The sequence below is a fragment of the Theropithecus gelada genome, chromosome 2, assembly GCF_003255815.1.
Source record: "Theropithecus gelada isolate Dixy chromosome 2, Tgel_1.0, whole genome shotgun sequence".
Lineage (NCBI taxonomy): Eukaryota > Metazoa > Chordata > Mammalia > Primates > Cercopithecidae > Theropithecus > Theropithecus gelada.
In genome coordinates, this window is record NC_037669.1 from 169,481,729 (window position 1) to 169,503,051 (window position 21,323).

Here is a 21,323-nt window from a genome sequence, read left to right on the forward strand (position 1 = left end):
CTGATGACATTGCCCTAGAAAGCTCTCTTCTGCCTTCACTTAAATGTTAATTGTTAGGTCTCTGTCATAGACCTTCTTCTCTTCCCCTTCTACATAATCTCCATCAGGCAAAATCCACTCTTGCCAGAACTGATAATTCCTAAATCTCTGTCTTTCTCCTGGACCCCTCTCCAGTGTGTCAGACCATGTATCCACTGCCAACTTGCACTCTCCACCTGCACAGCCCACAGATTCCTCAAACTCAACTTATCCCAAACTGTATGGTCATCTTCTCCCATGTTAAATCTGTTCCTTGTACTGGGTTTCCAAAACTAGAGAATGACAGTTTAGCTATCCAATCCACAAACACACACATCATTCTAAACTCTATTCTTCAGTCCCAACAACCAATAAATCATAAGTCTTGGAGATCTTATTTACAAAGCATTTCCCAAATCTGTCCATTTGTTGCCATCTCTACTGGCTCTATCCTAGCCCAAACCACTGCATTATCTCCCAGCTCTCCTCCTCCTTCAACTCAGTTATTTCCCTAATATATTTTCTTCAGAGTAGCCAAAGTGATCTTTCCTGTCATTTCATTACTTAAATCCCTTCAATGTCTTCCCATTGTTCTGTAATTCAGCCCAAACTCTAACATGTGTGGCAATGTTCTGCAATGTCTGACTCCTCCTACACCTCAGAAGGCACACATGTCTGCCTCAGTGGTTTTCGAATGCAGCTGTTTTATGCATCAGGTTCTCTTCAGAAGCTTTAAAAAAACATTTTAAGAGTAAATACATAGACACAACCTGAAGTTCAGTTATGTACTATAACCTGGCATATTTTCTTTTGCTACTGTGTCTTTTCTTGCTATCAATTCTGCCATATCACCAGGATCAAGCTGTTGATGCCTGTATACATTATAAAGGACCAGAAAAATAATTGCTGGTTTCTCGAAACACAGCAGCTATTTACATTTTGTCTTTTGATGTTTCTCTCGATGTCTAAGTTCTACAGAACAGTTCCTTCCACAGAAGGGGACTTTTTATCAGAGGAAACATCTGAAGTCTTTTTAAAATATGAAAGTTCCACAGAGATGAGGGAAGAGCAAGATGATGAGAGAACCAGTATCTGCATCAGTGACAACTTCTCACCCACGCCCTGCCAATGGCAGCCCTACAGCCACAATTAGCCAACCTCAAATCGCCAATGGCTTGCCAAGTAACCCTTGTGGAAGAAACTTGTTAAAATATACCAATAATTCTAAAGGACAACAGATACTTTTCTGAGCCACCATGAGAGTTTTATAAAATATGGATGATCTGGTATGATCCCTGGGGTATCTGATTCCGTGGGCTCTAGGTGATACTGGAGCCTATATGTTTTTAAAGACTTACAGGTAATTCAGATGCCCAAAACATTTAAGAACTTGTGAGATACACATTTGTTATAAACTCCTAGAGAATGTCTTCCAGGATGTCAGGTTTCTGCGTCGTCTTAAGAAAACCCTCGCAAGAATTCCAGAATTCAAATCTGGACATGAGAAGACTTTCAGGGGTTCCACAAAGCATCAGGATGCCAGTCTGTCCAGACAACTCTGTCCAGGATAACAATTCTCACCTAACTCCTCCCTCACCTGGAAAAACAGGAAACACCAGGATGTAACTCCATGAAACAAATGGAAATCCATGCCAGGCATAGAGATAGAAAGGATAAATCAAAATGGTAACTATCTTTGTTTCCATTGACAGAACAAATAGGTTATTTTCTCAATGTTGTTTAAGTGTGCAGATATTTAAAGAATGTAGATGTTGAGAAACATTGTGTTTTTCAAAATTTTGAGAATATTTTACTTTTATAGTAAACAGTAAGTCTTTGGACTCACACATATTTAGGATTAAATCTTTGCTCTATGGCTTACTAGTGGCGTGGTAGGGGTCATTTGCATACTTCTCTTAAAACTCAGTTTCTTTTATTGTAAAAATCAAGATAATATTAACAGTGAAAGGGAAAGCTTTCTGGTGAACCAAATTATTACTCAGATGTCTGCAGAAAAGCTATGCCTTACTGTGAGGGAGGAGGAAAGTGGTGACTGGTCAGAAGGATGGATGGGTGGGGATGCCGTAAGGAAAGCTGAAATGCACTCTGTCATTGGGCAGGGAGCTGAACTAGAGATGAAAATAAAACATAAACAAACTAAAAACTATAAAAGCAGCTCAAGACAATTAAGTCTCTAGCTTACGTTCAAGGTCAGGCTTTTCCATCAGCCTTGCCTTAGCCCCTGGCACAGAGTTTACGGGACAAGAAGCAGAAGAGAGTGGGAAATAGAAAATGTTTCCAAAGTACTTAAAAGCGTCACTGAGATACATGCTCAGATTTCACTGGGATAAGTTACCTCAGCAGCCAAGAAAACCAAAACGCTAAATGGGACCTAAAAGACTTTAGTTTGAAACACATCAGGGATATCTCCCAAATACACAAATATCCGCAAAGATGATGTCAAATACCACACAGAAATGGAGAAGCTGGGATGGCTGGAATTCAGCTGGCGCTAAACTTAGGGATCAATGGTTTATCATGTTTATCCTGACTATATCAAACTGGTCAGATGTAGGATAATTTGTTTCATATGTATATAAGGCTTCTAGCACTTTCTAAGAATACTACTCAGCACCCCTCTCTTAGGAACTGCCTCTCTCCACCATCAGCATAATCAAATCCAGAGCTACAATCTTAATACAAAGTGACCTCAACAACTGGCCCCAGGAGTAGCTGCCTTGGCAAGCTGAGCTAATGGATTTCTTCTCCAGGACCCTTGGGCTTGAGATGATAATAAAGCTTGACAAGAGTCTTTGGTTGTTCTGATATTTCATGGTTCCAACTATGAGAGATGAATCTGTGTGGAGTGAGACACAGAGGTAGGGACCTAGCAGCAATTCCCTAGTTCCAGCTCTCTGAAGCCCAGCTGTATCCCTGTCTTCCCAACACTTTGCTGTTCAGGTCTTCTTTTGACTACTCTGAAGCCAGACATCCTAGCTTTGAATCCCAGCTCCACTTACACGGTAGACTCTGCGGCATGCCACCCAGATCCCCCTTCAGAACTAAAGAGGATTGATTCTCCCAGTTGTTGGGAGTGTTGCCAGCAGACTGCTGTCAGCTGTCAGCCCCCTCCAGGAACAGTCCTCCACTGAAGAGAACTGCCTGACTCTTCAGGGATAACTTCCATAATATTTTATATTCTTCGTGTCCAAATTATAAAAAGTAATGCAGGGCCAACTCTGTCCCAGAACTCTCCATGGAGGTGCCAGAAGCCTTTGTTGAGACTGCATCACATCCCAACTTCTCCCTCTGCCCATTCCTGTTTCCTGTTCTTCCTCCCAGGTGTTGGCCCTAGAAACACTCCCACATGCAAATCTCCAAATCAGAGTCCACTTCTTAGAGCACCCAACCTGCAACAACTAACTCGTAGGATCTTGCAAGTCACTGAACTTCTCTGTGCTTCAGTTTCATCATCTATTACATGAGGATAAAAATATAACCTACTTCATAGTAGTATCATGGGGATTAAATGAATTAATATATGTAAAGTGTTTAGAACAGAACATCATTGATACCTGATAAGTGCTATTTTATTCTCTGTTATTCTTATATTTAGTATTATTTTTATTACTACTATACAGTAGCAAGTTAACTCTTATTTCCCTTTTATACAACTTACATTGATTAAGATTGGACAAGTTTCTAAGGGATCCTAACTTTGAACACAAAGAAGTTCAGGCTTACAGCATCCCTGAATCAAACATTTATTTCCCTTTTGACTTGGTTCATTAAGAGCCCAAGCATGTAGGCCTTTAGGGCTCACAGAAGGAGGTTCATTTATTGACTCAAGCTTGTGCCTGAGAAAGGGTGACAGGGGTTAGCTGTGGAGCCTGATTTTTGCCAATCTGTTGTTTTTGTAAGTGTTGCTTTGTACTTGTGCCCAGAGGTGCTGGTGATGAGTGTGTTGCTATAAAACTAGACATAAAACATGTGAAATGGAGCCTAAATCATAAATACAAAAATTATAACAGCAGGTTAGATTTTATGCCTCTAATTTGTCTTAAATTGGCATATACAGCATTGCTGCTGGCATCCCTTGAAGTGGCATATGCAAAGCAAAGGTAAATAGGTGCCCAGATAATTAAATATAGTTCTACAGTCAGGTCAATATTGATAACTGAGCACTAACCATAACTCTTGATGAAAGGATAAATTTCCTTTTTATTATTCTGTTGTGAAAGATAATTCTACCGTGAAAGATTCTGTTGTGTTCACCTAGAAAGTGATTAATTGAATATGTCAATAAATATTTCTCATATATCCAAAGCATAACAGAAATTATTTTAGGAAATGAAGATTGTTTTAGGAAAAGAGGTGACATCTGGACCACCCAGAGTTTGCCCTCTGTACAAGTTAATGCCTTCTTTAGCTATGAGTCCTAATGTAACAACAGGGCAAGGGAAGGAAAGTGGAGAATCAAAAAAGGCTACCTGGCCATAGAAAACAAGAGGCTGCCCTGGACCCACATCTCTATCTAGGTGCACTTAGCCTAGCACCATGACTTTTTAAACCATCTCTATGTTGGTAATTCCCAAATCTGCATCTGTGTCCTCTCCCATGAAATATGGGTCTCCTATGTAAAGCTCTACTTGGATGTCAAATAAGTATCTCAAATATTGAATGATGCTTGATTTTTCCACTGAAAAATCTGCTTCTCCCTCCGAGTTTCCCATGTTTGTAAATGACCTCAACTTTCTTCTGGTTGCTCAAGAAAAAAAAAAATTAGAAGTTATCCTTGATTCTTCTTTTTCCTGACTTAATCTTCAAATATATCCTGAATGTGTGTGCTACTTTCCACCTTCACCACCACCACCCTAGTCCAAGCCTCCACATCACTCTCTTCTACAATCCTTCAACCTCTCTCATGATGGCTTTTTTTCTGTTGCTCAGCTCCCAATTCTCTGCTCTTCACATTAATCATATCATGTCATTTCTACCTCCATGCCTCTGTGTGATCTCTTCCCCCGGTCTAGACTGCTCAAACCCCTGGTCCACACACAGCTCTTCTTGACACTCAGATCCTCAACAATGACTTTCCTGACCACCTAAACTAATAAAGATACTAGAAACTTTTCTCATTCTCCCCCCTCCACCCTTTTTTTTTGAGAAGCTTTTTTAGGGTCTCACTCTGTTGCCCAGGCTGGTGTGCAGTGGGGCAATCATGGCCCACTGCAGCCTCAACCTCCTGGGCTCAAACAATCCTCCCACCTCAGCCTCCTGAGTAACTGAGACTACAGGTACATGCCACCTGTAGTCAGTTAATTTTTGTATTTTTTGTACTGACAGGGTTTCACTATGTTGCCCAGGCTAGTCTCAAACTCCTGGACTCAAGCAATCCACCCCTCTCAGCCTCCTAAAGTGCTGGGATTACAGGTGTGAGCCACTGCACCCAGCCACATCTCCCCTTTTTTTAATGTGTTGCAAATCCCTCATCACTATATGATGGGTTTTTATTGTTTATTTATTCAGTTATTTATTGTCTGTCATGAACATACATACATTCTTATGAATGTATGTCATAAGAGAACAAATAGGGGGCTGAGGTGGGAGGATCACTTGAGCCTGGGAATTCAAGACCAGCCTGGGTATCGTAGCAAGACTGCATCTCAAGAAAAAAAGAGAGAGACCTTGCCTGTCTCTGTCCCCATTGGATACCCAAAAGTAGGGGCTCAGCAAACATTTGTGGAATTAATGAATGAGTGATAATAACCAAATATTGGAAAATCAAGTCTAAAATAAGACCAAACTGATAAGGGAATGCATAGATTAAGTAAAAGTCTACCATGTTCTGAGTGCCATGTTACTCATTTTTATATATGCTAATTTATTTAATCTAACCATCATCTCTCTGGAGTAGATTATATTGTGATAATCTCACATTTTTAAGTCAAAGAAAAAAGTGCAAAGAAGTTAAGTATTTTTCCCAAGCTCAAACTACTAAAACATGGCAAGGCTAAGTGTGACTTTAAAACCCAGTCCCTTCCTACAATCACATTGGTTTGCTATCAGATCCCAAGTCTTCACTCATTTCCCTTCATTACTGGTAAGGAGAAGTAGGTATTCATGATTCAAACAATCTTTTTCATTTATACTCTGGCAAAATTCCTCTGATTCTAGTTATACTTTATGCAAATAATCTACCATGAGATTACTAATCAGGCAGTAAAAAGATTTGTACAGTAATAAAAGTGTAATAATATATATTTCATATTTACCTTTGAAAAAAATAAATACATCTTAGCTCGTTAGACTAAATTGTCATTTATCTGAAGCTTATAAAAGAATAGCCTCACTCTCTCTCTCTGTCTCACACACACACACACACACACACACACCACTATTGCTTCCCTGATTAACTTCGTGGCTTCACTAAAATGTAGAAAACACACCAGATTTTTACAAACAGTATCATTTCTATACTTTGGCCCACTACATATGAAAAGAGGGGATTATACCAGATGGCCTCTGAGATCCCTGCCAGCTCTCGCCTCCCAGGAACCAACAAGCAGAGTGGAAAGAACACAGGCTTTGAAGTAAAACAGACCCAAATTGTAACAGTGAACCTCTCAGAACTTTTATTATTCTGTAAAATTAACATAATAAATTCTGTAAAATTAACATAATACATTTACTTCTTGAAGTGGCTATAAAGACCAGTAAGGCAATTAGTACAAAGACTAGTGAGCACATATTTTTAAATGGTGGCCATTATGATTGTTACGAGTTAAGTTGTGTCCCCTTAATAAAGAGATGTTGAAATCCTAATACTCGATGCCTCAAAAATGTGACCTTATTTGAAAATAGGATCTTCATAGAGGTAATCAAGTCAGAATGAGGTAGTTAAAGTAGGCCCTAAATCAACATGATTGATTAAAAGGGGGAATTTGGATACAGAGACAGACATACACAAAAAGGGGGAATTTGGATACAGAGAGACATACACAGAGAGAATGTTGTGTGAAGATGAAGGCAGAGATCGAGCCAAGGGACACTACAGATTGCCACCAAACCACCAGAGAGAGGCTAGGCAAGAGGCATGGAACAGACTCCCTCACAGACCTCAGGAGGAGTCAACCCTGCCCACACCTGGAGCTTGAACTTCAGGCCTCTGGAACCGTGAGACAACAAATTTCTATTGTTTGAGCTAGTCATTTGTGGTACTTTGTTACAGTAGCCCTAGCTAACTAAGACAGGACTCTGGGTGACTAACTGTTCCTGGTGTATTTGTGTTGTTTTTCCACCTAGCAGTCAACAGGTTTGAAACTCTTTGACAGTAAGCTCAGTAACAAAAATATTTTACATAGTCACAAAATATATATACATATATACACACACACACACACACACAAAAAAAAAAAAAAATACTAGATAAATAGATGATAGATAGATAGATAGATAGATAGATAGATAGATAGATAGATAGACAAAGTGATACAGACTGTTACCTTAAATACACTCTGATACTTTCTATTCCGCTATTGTTAACCTGGTAGTAACACACTAACTTGATTTCACAACTCTCACTTGAAAAGCACTAAGCTGAACTACAAACTCCTTCAGAGCATGAACACATCTCTCTTCTCTTAGCCTCTACCCAACACTGGACATGGAATAGTCAAACAAACACTTCATGATTGACTTTTAAGGCCAAGACTTATGTGATGCCTTTTTTATGTCACTACTTTGGGCTCTTTTGATAAATCTATACCAAAATATTCAATGTCCATGGGAATTCCTGAGTAACTACCAGAAAAGCATGTGGCAATGACTGGTGAATACTCCTAGTTCAAATCATATCATGACAAAAATATATGTTAGATGTTTCTTTAATACACAGACTAATTTTATTCTGGGTTGTATTAGTTTTTCCAAGGGTGCCACTGTTCTGCATGCTGGTTATAACCTCCCAAAATTAGTATATGTAAATCAAGGTTGCTTTTAACTGTAAGAAAATCTGTTATTTTCATCAGATGATATACATATTGGGAAGGGAAAAAGAAGGTGCTTCAATATTTTATATCACACTGCTGCATATTAAAATGAATTTTATCAACTAAACGCTAAATAATAAGTGATAAATACTTCTCACTGGTGAATTAAGATATTAGGCAATTGATGTGTTAAATTTCTTTATTATTATTATACTTTAAGTTCTAGGGTACATGTGCACAACCTGCAGTTTTGTTACATATGTATACATGGGCCATGTTGGTGTGCTGCACCCATTAACTCATCATATACATTATGTATATCTCCTAATGGTATCCCTTCTCCCTCCCCCCACCGCATGACAGGCCCCGGTGTGTGATATTCCCCTTCCTGTGACCAAGTGTTCTCATTGTTCAGTTCCCACCTATGAGTGAGAACATGAGGTGTTTGGTTTTCTGTCCTTGCGACAGTTTGCTGAGAATGATGGTTTCCAGCTGCATCCATGTCCCTACAAAGGACATGAACTCATCCTTTTTTATGGCTGGATAGTATTCCATGGTGTATATGTGCCACATTTTCTTAATCCAGTCTGTCACTGATGGACATTTGGGTTGATTCCAAATCTTTGCTATTGTGAATAGTGCCACAATAAACATACGTGTGCATGTGTCTTTATAGCAGCATGACTTATAATCCTTTGGGTATATCTCCAGTAATGGGATGGCTGAGTCAAATGGTATTTCTAGTTCCAGATCCTTGAGGAATCACCACACTGTCTTCCACAATGGTTGAACTAGTTTACAGTCCCACCAACAGTGTAAGAGTGTTCCTATTTCTCCACATCCTCTCCAGCATCTGTTGTTTCCTGACTTTTTAATGATTGCCATTCTAACTACTGTGAGATGGTATCTCATTATGGGTTTGATTTGCATTTCTCTGATGGTGAGTGATGACGAGCATTTTTTCATGTGTCTGTTGACTGCATAAATGTCTTCTTTTGAGAAGTGTCTGTTCATACCCTTTGCCACTTTTTGATGGGGTAGTTTGTTTTTTTCTTGTAAACTTGTCTGAGTTGTTTGTAGATTCTGGATATTAGCTCTTTGTCAGATGAGTAGATTGCAAAACTTTTCTCCCATTCTGTAGGTTGCCTGTTCATTCTGATGGTAGTTTCTTTTGCTGCGCAGAAGCTCTTTAGTTTAATTAGATCCCATTTGTCAATTTTGGCTTTTGTTGCCATTGCTTTTGGTGTTTTAGACATGAAGTCTTTGCCCATGCCTATGTCCTGAATGGTACTACCTAGGTTTTCCTCTAGAGTTTTTATGGTATTAGGTCTAACATTTAAGTCTTTAATCCATCTTGAATTAATGTTTGTATAAGGTATAAGGAAGGGATCCAGTTTCAGCTTTCTACATGTGATTAGTCAATTTTCCCAGCACCATTTATTAAATAGGGAATCCTTTCCCCATTTCTTGTTTTTGTCAGGTTTGTCAAAGGTCAGATGGTTGTGGATGTGTGGTTTTATTTCTGAGGGCTCTGTTCTGTTCCATTGGTCTATATCTCTGTTTTGGTACCAGTACCATGCTGTTTTGGTTACTGTAGCCTTGTAGTATAGTTTGAAGTCAGGTAGGTGATGCCTCCAGCTTTGTTCTTTTGGCTTAGGATTGTCTTGTCTCTGTGGGCTCTTTTTTGCTTGCATATGAATTTAAAGCAGTTTTTTTCCAATTCTGTGAAGAAAGTCATTGGTAGCTTGATGGGGATGGCATTGAATCTATAAATTACCTTGGGCAGGATAGCCATTTTCATGATATTGATTCTTCCTATCCATGAGCATGGAATGGTCTTCCATTTGTTTGTGTCCTCTTTTATTTCACTGAGCAGTGGTTTGTAGTTCTCCTTGAAGAGGTCCTTCACATCCCTTGTAAGTTGGATTCCTAGGTATTTTATTCTCTCTGAAGCTATTGTGAATGGGAGTCCACTCATGATTTGGCTCTCTGTTTGTCTGTTATTGGTATGTAAGAATGCTTGTGATTTTTGAACATTGGTTTTGTATTCCGAGACTTTGCTGAAGTTGCTTATCAGTTTAAGGAGATTTTGGGCTGAGACAACGGGGTTTTCTAAATATATAATCATGTCATCTGCAAAAAGAAACAATTTGACTTCCTCTTTTCCTAACTGAATACCCTTTATTTCTTTCTCCTACCTGATTGCCCTGGCCAGAACTTTCAACACTATGTTGAATAGGAGTGGTGAGAGAGGATATCCCTGTCTTGTGCCAGTTTTCAAAGGGAATGCTTCCAGTTTCTGCCCATTCAGTATGATATTGGCTGTGGGTTTGTCATAAATAGCACTTATTATTTTGAGATACGTCCCATCAATACTTAATTTATTCAGAGTTTTTAGCATGAAGGGCTATTGAATTTTGTCAAAGGCCTTTTCTGCATCTATGGAGATAATCCTGTGGCTTTTCTCTTTGATTCTGTTTATATGTTGGATTACATTTATTGACTTGCCTATGTTGAACCAGCCTTGCATCCCAGAGATGAAGCCCACTTGATCATGGTGGATAAGCTTTTTGATGTGCTGCTGGATTCCGTTTGCTAGTATTTTATTGAGGATTTTTGTATCAGTGTTCATCAGGGATATTGATCTAAAATTCTTTTTTTTGTTGTTGTGTCTCTGCCAGGCTTTGGTATCAGCATGATGTTGGCCTCATAAAATGAGTTAGGGAGGATTCCCTCTTTTTCTATTGATTGGAGTAGTTTCAGAAGGAATAGTACCAGCTCTTACTTCTACCTCTGATAGAATTCGACTGTGAATCCATCTGGTCCTGGACGTTTTTTGGTTGCAGGCTATTAATTATTGCCTCAATTTCAGAGCCTGTTATTGGTCTATTCAGGGTTTCAACTTCTTCCTGGTTTAGTCTTGGGAGAGTATGTGTGTGCAGGAATTTATCCATTTCTTCTCAATTTTCTAGTTTATTTGCATAAAGGTGTTTATAGTATTCTCTGATGGTAGTTTGTATTACTGTGGGATCAGTGGTGATATTCCCTTTATCCTTTTTTATTGTGGCTATTTGATTCTTCTCTCTTTTCCTCTTTATAAGTCTTGCCAGCGGTCTATCCATTTTGTTGATCTTTTCAAAAAACCAACTCCTGGATTCATTGATTTTTTGAAGGGTTTTTTATGTCTCTATGTCCTTCATTTCTGCTGTGATCTTAGTGATTTCTTGCCTTCTGCTAGCTTTTGAATGTGTTTGCTCTTGCTTCTCTAGTTCTTTTAATTGTGATGTTAGAGTGTCAAGTTTAGATCTTTCCTGCTTTCTCTTGTGGGCATTTAGTGCTATACATTTCCCTCTATACACTGCTTTAAAGGTGTCCCAGAGATTCTGATATGTTGTATCTTTGTTCTCATTGGTTTCAAAGAACATCTTTATTTCTGCCTTCATTTCATTATGTACCCAGTAGTCATTCAGGAGCAGGTTGTTCAGTTTCCGTATAGTTGAGTGGTTTTGAGTGAGTTTCTTAATCCTGAGTTCTAGTTTAATTGCACTGTGGTCTGACAGACAGTTTGTTATAGTTTCTGTTCTTTTACATTTGCTGAGCAGTGCTTTACTTCCAACCATGTGGTCAATTTTGGAATAAGTGCGATGTGGTGCTGAGAAGAATGTATATCTGTTGATTTGGGGTGGAGAGTTCTGTAGATGTCTATTAGGTCAGCTTGGTGTAGAGCAGAGTTCAATTCCTGGATATCCTTGTTAACTTTCTGTCTCGTTGATCTGTCTAATGTTGACAGTGGGGTGTTAAAGTTTCCCATTATTATTGTGTGGGAGTCTAAGTCTCCTTGTAGGTCTCTAAGGACTTGCTTTATGAATGTGGGTGCTCCTGTATTGGGTGCATATATATTTAGGATAGTTAGCTCTTCTTGTTGAAGAAGAGTTATGTAATGGCCTTCTTTGTCTCTTTTGATCTTTGATGGTTTAAAGTCTGTTTTATCAGAGACTAGGATTGCAATTCCTGCGTTTGTTTTCCATTTGCTTGTTAGATCTTCCTCCATCCCTTTATTTTGAGCCTATGTGTGTCTCTGCACGTGAGATGGGTCTCCTGAATATAGCACACTGATGGGTCTTGACTCTTTATCCAATTTGCCAGTCTGTGTCTTTTAATTGGGGCATTTAGCCCATTTACATTTAAGGTTAATATTATGTGTGAATTTGATCCTGTCATTATGATGTTAACTGGTTATTTTGCTCGTTAGTTGATGCAGTTTCTTCCTAGCATTGATGGTCTTTACATTTTGGCATGTTTTTTTGTAGTGACTGGTACCAGATGTTTCTTTCCATGTTTAGTGCTTCCTTCAGGAGCTCTTGTGGGGCAGACCTGGTGGTGACAAACCTGTCAGCATTTACTTGTCCATAAAGGATTTTATTTCTCCTTCACTTATGAAGCTTAGTTTGGCTGGATATGAAATTCTGGGTTGAAAATTCTTTTCTTTAAGGATGTTGAATATTGGCCCCGACTCCCCTCTGGCTTGTAGAGTTTCTGCTGAGAGATCTGCTGTTAGTCTGATGAGCTTCCCTTTGGGGGTAACCCAATTCTCTCTGGCTTCCCTTTACATTTTTTCCTTCATTTCAATCTTGGTGAATCTGACAATTATGTGTCTTGGAGTTGCTCTTCTCGAGGAGTATCTTTGTGGTGTTCTCTGTATTTCCTGAATTTAGCATTGGCCTGCCGTGCTAGGTTGGGGAAGTTCTCCTGCAGAGTGTTTTCCAACTTGGTTCCATTCTCCCGTCACTTTCAGGTACACCAATCAGACGTAGATTTGGTCTTTTCACATAGTCCCATATTTCTTGGAGGCTTTGTTCGTTTCTTTTTATTCTTTTTTCTCTAAACTTCTCTTCTAGGTTCATTTCATTCATTTGATCTTCAGTCACTGATACCCTTTCTTCCAGTTGATCAAGTCAGTTACTGAAGCTTGTGCATTCGTCACGTAGTTCTCGTGCCATGGTTTTCAGCTCCATCAGGTCATTTAAGGACTTCTCTACACTGGTTATTCTAATTAGCCATTCTTCTCATCTTTTTTTAAGGTTTTTAGCTTCTTTGTGATGGGTTCAAACTTCCTCCTTTAGCTTGGAGAAGTTTGATCATCTGAAGCCTTCTTCTCTCAACTTGTCAAAGTCATTCTCCGTCCAGCTTTGTTCCCTTGCTGGCAAGGAGCTGTGTTCCTTTGGAGGGGGAGAGGCACTCTGATTTTTAGAATTTTCAGCTTTTCTGCTCTGCTCTTTCCCCGTCTTTGTGGTTTCATCTACCTTTGGTCTTTGATGATGGTGACGTACAGATGGAGTTTTGGTGTGGATGTCCTTTCTGTGTGTTAGTTTTCCTTATAACAGTCAGGATGCTCAGCTGCAGGACTGTTGGAGTTTGCTGGAGGTCCACTCCAGACCCTGTTTGCCTGGGTATCAGCAGCGGAGGCTGCAGAACAGTGAATATTGCTGAACAGCAAACGTTGCTTCCTGATCGTTCCTCTGGAAGCTTCGTCTCAGAGGGGTACTCAGCCATGTTAGGTGTCATTCTGCCCCTACTGGGGGGTGACTCCCAGTTAGGCTACTCAGGGGTCAGGGACCCACTTGAGGAGGCAGTCTGTCTATTCTCAATTCTCAAACTCCATCCTGGGAGAACCACTACTCTCTTCAATGCTGTCAGACAGGGACATTTAAGTCTGCAGAGGTTTCTGCTGCCTTTTGTTTGGCTATGCCCTGCCCCCAGAGGTGGAGTCTACAGAGGAAGGCAGGCCTCCTTGAACTGAGGTGGGCTCCACCCAATTCAAGCTTCCTGGCTGTTTTGTTTACCTACTCAAACCTCAGCAATGGCGGGCACCCCTCCCCCAGCCTTGCTTCCAACTTGCAGTTCAATCTCAGACTGCTGTGCTAGCAATGAGCAAGGCTCAGTGGGTGTGGGACCCTCTGAGCCAGGCACAGGATATAATCTCCTGGTGTGCTGTTTGCTAAGACCGTTGGAAAAGCACAGTATTAGGGTGGGAGTGACCTGATTTTCCAGGTGCTGTCTGTCACCACTTCCCCTGGCTAGGAAAAGGAATTCCCTGATCCCTTGCACTTCCATCGCCTCACCCTGCTTCAGCTCATGCTCGGTGGGCTGCACCCACTGTCCTGCCCCCACTGTTGGACAAGCCCCAGTGAAATGAACCCGGTACCTCAGTTGGAAATGCAGAAATCACCATCTTCTGCGTCACTCACACTGGGAGCTGTAGACTGGAGCTGTTCCTATTCAGCCATCTTGGAACCGCCTCTCGATGTGTTAAACTTTTGAGGATGATTGTGAATTTATTAGTTATCTATGTTTATTCTCTTTATAAAATCTCAAAACTATAGTCCAATGTAAAAGCCACAAATAATTATTCAGTGCTTACTATATCTGCAAGAAACTATGTCCGATATAAAACTATATGAGATGAGATATCTACCCTCTAGGACCTGCTTAAAATTTGGTTGAATTAAAAGACACAGGACTGGCCAGGCACAGTGGCTCATGCCTGTAATTCCAACACTTTGCAGGGCTGATGTGGGAAGACAGATTCAGTCCTGGAATTTGAGACCAGTCTGGGCAACATAGCAAGACTCTATCTCTACAGCAAATTTCAAAAATTAGCCAAGCATGGTGGCATGTGCCTATGGTCCCAGCTATTCAGGAGGCTGAGGTGGGAGGATTGTTTAAGCCTGAGAGGTTGAGGCTTCATTAAGCTGTGATTGCAACACTGCACTCCAGTCCAGGCAACAGAGCAAGGCCCTGTCTCAAAAAAAAAAAAAAAAAGCAAACCTGACATAGGACTACTGAACTAGGTGCAGTTTGACTGCAGTTACAGCCATGACTACCCATTTCTATCACCTCTCAAACCTCCAGCACCACCACCACCAAATTAATTTCCAATGAAATAAGTAGTCAAAGTAGAGATAAAACTTACCCTGGCATTAAATACTCTGGCTGGAGTTATTCACATGCCAAGAAACTTCAGCACCACTCCTCTCTCCCATGCACCCAACACCCTCAAGCCCCCACAGTAGGATACATCAGTTTATGCTTCAAAATTTGCTCCTGATGCTAGCAACCACACAAACAAGAAAATTCCCTTCCCTTCCCTCATCTGGGTCCTCACAATGTGCTCAGCTACTCAGGTGTTTCTAAAATTTTCAAAATAAAATATTTTAACTCTATATTCCTACTCTGACCTTCCCCCGTTATATTTCTCCTAATGTAGGTGGCATGGGAGTGGCTTTAGGCAATTCTGGAATCCAAGGAAGGGTTGAATTGGGCATATATTTGGTTTGGATTAAGAGGGATCTATTCATATGGTTGACAGTCAATACAGAGATAGCACAGTTAATGTTCCAGTGGGAGAATGACTTCGGGGAATTCAACTGGCCCCTGTGCTGACTCAGCCAGTATCATAACATCTCACTGCAGGGCCAACCATTGCATCACAATATGACAGAGCCTACAATACCCAGCACCAGATGTACAGAGGTACTGAAGGGAAGACAAGTATTGACATGAAAGGGATCAGGAGCTGATCTGTAAAAAAATTATTTTAAATTTTACTTCCAATATGAAAGAAACTAACTTGATAGAAATTTTGCCAAATCTGACCACCCCAAAAATGTACACTACCAATAGAAACTTTAAAATAATGAACAATGAAAAATAATCATTGCTGATCCATTCCAGAGGAAATGCTAACTTATCTTTCTATTCTCTTTGAACAGGTGATCCAAAGACTATGCAGGCAAAACATGTAAGAAAAAGTCTAGAAGTGGATCAGGAAGTAGCCCAAAACAGTCAATAGTGTCAGCCTAATGGCAGGAGATTCCAGAAAAAAGCCCAAAAAAGTCCTTTCTAGAGGAAAAGTTTGCCCTGAAATAAACTATATCATTTGCAAGAGCTGAGAGATGTGGGAAAGACTGGGAGGAGAGAGAGAAAGATAGAAGCTCCATGGCAGATAGGCCGGGCGCGGTGGCTCAAGCCTGTAATCCCAGCACTTTGGGAGGCCGAGACGGGCGGATCACAAGGTCAGGAGATCGAGACCATCCTGGCTAACATGGTGAAACCCCGTCTCTACTAAAAATACAAAAAACTAGCCGGGCGAGGTGGCGGGCGCCTGTAGTCCCAGCTACTCGGGAGGCTGAGGCAGGAGAATGGCGTAAACCCGGGAGGCGGAGCTTGCAGTGAGCTGAGATCCGGCCACTGCACTCCAGCCTGGGCAACAGAGCGAGACTCCGTCTCAAAAAAAAAAAAAAAAAAGAAGCTCCATGGCAGATAAAGGCAAAGAAGACTCAAGGAGAAGAATAAAATATTCTGTGATCAAAATGTCTGAAAACACATTAGGACAAACAATCTCCCTCAAGGAAGCTCCTGCAAATAGCTAGACCAAGAAAAAAACTTGTCAAATAGCTAGACCAAGAAAAGTATTTTGTCATGAACTTTAAAAAATGTATGTCTCTTTAACAAGTTGAGTCCACAGAATCTCAAATAACAGATTGTAAGAAGAAGAAATGGTGAGAAAAAGAGGTGAATTAAGTATTGCAAGAACTCAGAAGAAAATTCAAAGAAAAAAATCATTATATAAATAAAAACAAAATTCAAATGAAAACCAGAGAGATTATAAATATTGTGGGAGAAAACTGTGATTACCATAGATTATAGATATTAGAAAAGCAATCAAAACAAGACAAATAAGGAGAAGTTTGAAAAGGAAGATGGAGAAATTGAAAGATTTTTTTTAAAACAGGCTAATGAGATCCACCATAAATATAATTGTCTTTAAAGAACAGTAGGTCAGAAGAAATTTTTGAAATTATAATTCATGTACATTTTCTTGAAATAAAAGTTGAATTTTCATGTTGAAGTGGCACACCATGTGCCTGTGAAAATTGACCCAGAACAGTCAGCACTGACACAAATTGTAGTAGAGTTATTGAACTTGAAGGATTAAAAAGAAATCACCTGGTTTGTCAGGCAAATCAATCAGGACACCTATAAGGAAAAGAACCAGACTCAAACTGATTTTTCCACAGCATTCTTCAAAGTCAAAAGACAGTAAAGCGGCAACTACGAGATCCTCAAGGGGAAACATGTCAGCAAGAATTCTATAGCCAGCCAAGCTATCTTTCTGAATAGAGGCTACAGAAAAACAGTGTTGAAAATATAAATCAGGGAATATTTTTCTCAAGAGCCCTTTGGAGGAAATGTCTAGGCAACAAATTCTAACCAACTGAGAGAGAACTGGAGAAAACATAGCAAAATGACGGATAGTGTGCATTCAATACATTTAACCTCAGAATTAAAATTTAAATAAATGTGGGGATTACAAGGACTTTGGATTGTAAATATGTACATACTCTGTGCCAAGCAATGACCCTCATAGCTGTATTCCCTAAAGAAACACATGTGTCCAAGAAGATATCTTCAAGAAATTTATTGCAGTATTGTTTATAATAGAAAAAAATCCCACAAAAATTGAAACAACCTAAATGTTCAAAGTTTAAAAGCATGCAAAACTGTACTATACAATGTTTATAGATAAATACATAATTAAAATTGGGATTGGCTACATAATTTGCAGGGCTTAATAAAAAATGAAAGTGTGAACTCTGATACACTATTTGACAAGTGTGACAAGTGTTGTCTTGACCCAGTTTTGAAGTCATGTATTTCAATTTCCCTTCACTGGCAGTTTGCTAAGCCTCCACACCGACCACTACCCTTATTAGACTCTCACTCTCCAGGGCCACCATGCATATCCCCCAAGTGTGTCCCTCATAGAGGTCCAATACTCTAGGGTCCAGTAACAGACAACTAGAGACAGCCCTAGAGCAGGTGAAATTATTCAAATTAGCCAATCCACAAGGACCCCAGGAGACCTAGCTATGCCACCCTACTTGTCTTAGATAAGTTGCCTTCTACAGCCCCAGCTTGCTGTTATCCTGTCCCCTGAAGGCAACTCTGTGTGGTCCTGTGTGACATCCTTCTCTCATTTACAGCTGTAAGAAACAAAAAGTTCTGCCTTTCATCTATCCAAATGTCAGTGTGTTGTATCCCACCATCAAAAGAGTTTTTGAATCTTTCAAAACAAAGGCCACTTGCCTTGTTCAAAAATTATTAACACTTCAAAACAGTGACAGCCGTGTATTAAAATAAACATGGGGCCATTATCAACACAGGTTCAGTGCAACAGGGTTACATGCTCATACACCTGGCCCTGGTTAAAACTTTGAAACACACATGTGACTCATAAATATTAAATTCAGAATAGTATTTACCCCTAGGGAAGGAGAGAGGAGAATTGGATTACCAAGGAGAACTGAGGTTTTCAAGAGTTAGATCTTTTATTTTACTAAGATACAAGATAAATCATACAGATAAATAAATTTATTTTATAAAAATAAATTTTAAAATCTGAGCCAAACATGGAGAAACATTAAGATTTGATAAAGCTGATATCTCTCACAAAACACATGGGTGTTTGTCATATTTTCTGCCATTGCCATTACACTGTTTAAAAAAATAATTAATACAGTAACGATTCACACAGAGAACCACTTGCAATGAAAAGCTAAAACAGTATTCAAAAAGCTTTAGGTTGTACTTTGGAATATACAAGCCCTATGATCGATACTGAAAGCTAATTAAAAATTAAGGAAAGTGAGTTTGGAAATGTTGAAATAGGAAGTAGAATGGTGGTTGCTGGGGGAGGAGAGAAACAGGTGTTCAAAGGATATAGAGTTTCAGTCAAGCAAGATACAAAAGTTCTAGAGGGCCGGGCGCAGCGGCTCATGCCTGTAATCCCAGCACTTTGGGAGACCAAGGCAGGTGGATCACCAGAAGTCAGGAGTTCAAGACTAGCCTGAACGACATGGTGAAACCCCGTCTCTACTAAAAATACAAAAATTAGCTGGGTGTGGTGGCATGTGCCTTTAATCCCAGCTACAGGCCAGGACAGGAGGCCCAGACAGGAGACTCACTTGAACCCGGGAGGCGAAGGCTGCAGTGAGCAGAGATTGCACCACTGCACTGCAGTCTGGGTAACAGAGTAAGACTCTGTCTCAAAAAAAAAAAACAAAAAAAAACAAAAAAAAAACTAGAGCTCTACCAGACAACAATGTGCTTTAGCTACCAATGTGCTACTGTAAACTCATAAATTTATTAAGAAGATAGATCTTACCTTATGTGTTTTTTACCACAATAAAAATATCCACTGTAAAGATTAATATTTGTCCTTAACCTTCAATTTTATCAACTTTCAAATGGCATTAATATTAATTGGGTGTATTTCATAGCATTCTAATGAGAATTAAAGGATACAGAGTTGGACGGGTGCAGAGTTGCTTCTGGAAGAAATATGATAACTACCTAAGGAGAATCTCAAATTTAGTTCAAACTTGTATTGGTTGGTGATGGTGGTACTGGAAAACTACCCTCATGAAATATCATTTGACTGCTGAATTTGAGATATAACCACCTTGGGTGTGGAGCTCCATCCCCTTTTGTTCCACACTGATATGGTCCGGTTTTGTGTCCCCAGACAAATCGCATGTTGAATTGTAATTCCCGATGTTGCGGGAGGGATCTGGTGGGAGGTTATCGGATCATGGGGGCAGATTTCCCCCATGCTGTTCTCGTGACAGTGAGTTCTCACAAGATCTGATGGTTTAAAATGTGTGGCACATCCCCCCTTCACTCTCTCTCCTGTCACCATGTGAAGAAGGTCCTTGCTTCCCCTTTGCCTTCTGCCATGATTGTAAGTTTCCTGAGGCCTCCCAGTCATGCTTCTTATTAAACCTATGGGACTATGACTCAATTAAACTTCTTTTCTTAAGTTACCCAGTCTCAAGTAGTTCTTTATAACTGTGAGAATGGACTCATATGCCAACAAAGGGCCCATTAAGTTCAATGGATGGGACATAGCTGGCACAGAGAAATTTGGCGAACTGAGAGATAGTTGATGGCTATTATATCCAAGCCCAATGTGCCCTAATGCTTGATGTAACATTGAGAGTTACAAGAAAGTGCCTGACGTAAAGATCTGGTATGAGTGTATGAAAACATCCCCATCATGTTCTGTGTGTGGCAAAAAAAAAAAAAAAAAAAAAAAGATGTTAAGCCAGAAAAATGAAGACAAAATTTATTATCTTCTATTAAACAAAGAGTCTTTAGTACTATAACATTTATGACTAAAATAACTACAACTTTGAAAAGCCCTTCCTCTGGCCTGCTAAGAAGCTCACTGGAGACCCCAACCTGAATTTTGTAGCCATGCCTGCTCTTGCCCCTCCACAAGTTGTCCTGGACCCAGCTTTGGCAGTGCAATATGAGCATGATTTAGAGCTTGCTCAGACAACTGCTCTCCTGGATGAGAAGGATGACCTGTGAGAAAATGAAGCTGGAGCCCAGAGTCAGAAGTCTAACTTCATAGACAACTGTCCTGTGGTGTCATGGTGGAGCATGTTTGCCACTTTATTATACAGCTAAGCAGAAGGTCTGCTTTATCTTTGGGATACTGAAGGAGATGAATGGACTTCAGAGTAAATGCAGCCATTAAAAAAAATTTTTAAGCCTGCATAATTAGCTGGTTGGAATACAGCTGTTTCCTTCCTGAGTTTCAAATACTGTATAAGACCTATACAGTCACATCGCAATATTCAGTGGTGAAATGTGTCTTACTCTTATTCTCATTCCTTTTTGTTTAGAATCAGAATCAAGTTGTATTTCAAATACCCAAAAAAAGAACTAAAAAATGCAGGTTAGTCAATCCAGCATTAATGTTTACCATCAGTATATTATTATTATCATCATCACATCATTGAAAAGTATGATATTATAGTTACAAACAGAAACAAACAAAGCCAAGAATGCAAGAATATTCATTATCATAACATAAAGCATAAAGGAAGATGAATCGAAATAATTACAAATATCCTCTAAAAAAATTTAAGGAAACCAGGCATGGTGGCTTATGCCTGTAATCCCAGGACTTTGAGAGGCCAAGGCAGGTGGATCTGTTGAGCCTCAGAGTTTGAGACCAGTCTGGGCAACATAGTGAAACCCAATATCTACAAATATAATACACACACACACACACATATACACATATAAATATATATATATATATATATATACAAAAAAAAAAAAGCCCAATGTGGTATTACACACCTGTAGTCCTAGCTACTCAGGAAGCTAAAGCAGGAGGATTGCTTGAGCCTGGGATGCAGAGGTTGCAGTGAACCAAAATTGTACCACTGTGCTCCAGCC

The 21,323-nt window shown here is 39.8% G+C and overlaps 1 pseudogene; it reads left to right on the forward strand.

The window, feature by feature from the left end:
- Window positions 1-1,091: 1,091 nt before the first annotated feature.
- LOC112619409 lies at window positions 1,092-20,444 on the forward strand (annotated as a pseudogene).
- Window positions 20,445-21,323: the final 879 nt, after the last annotated feature.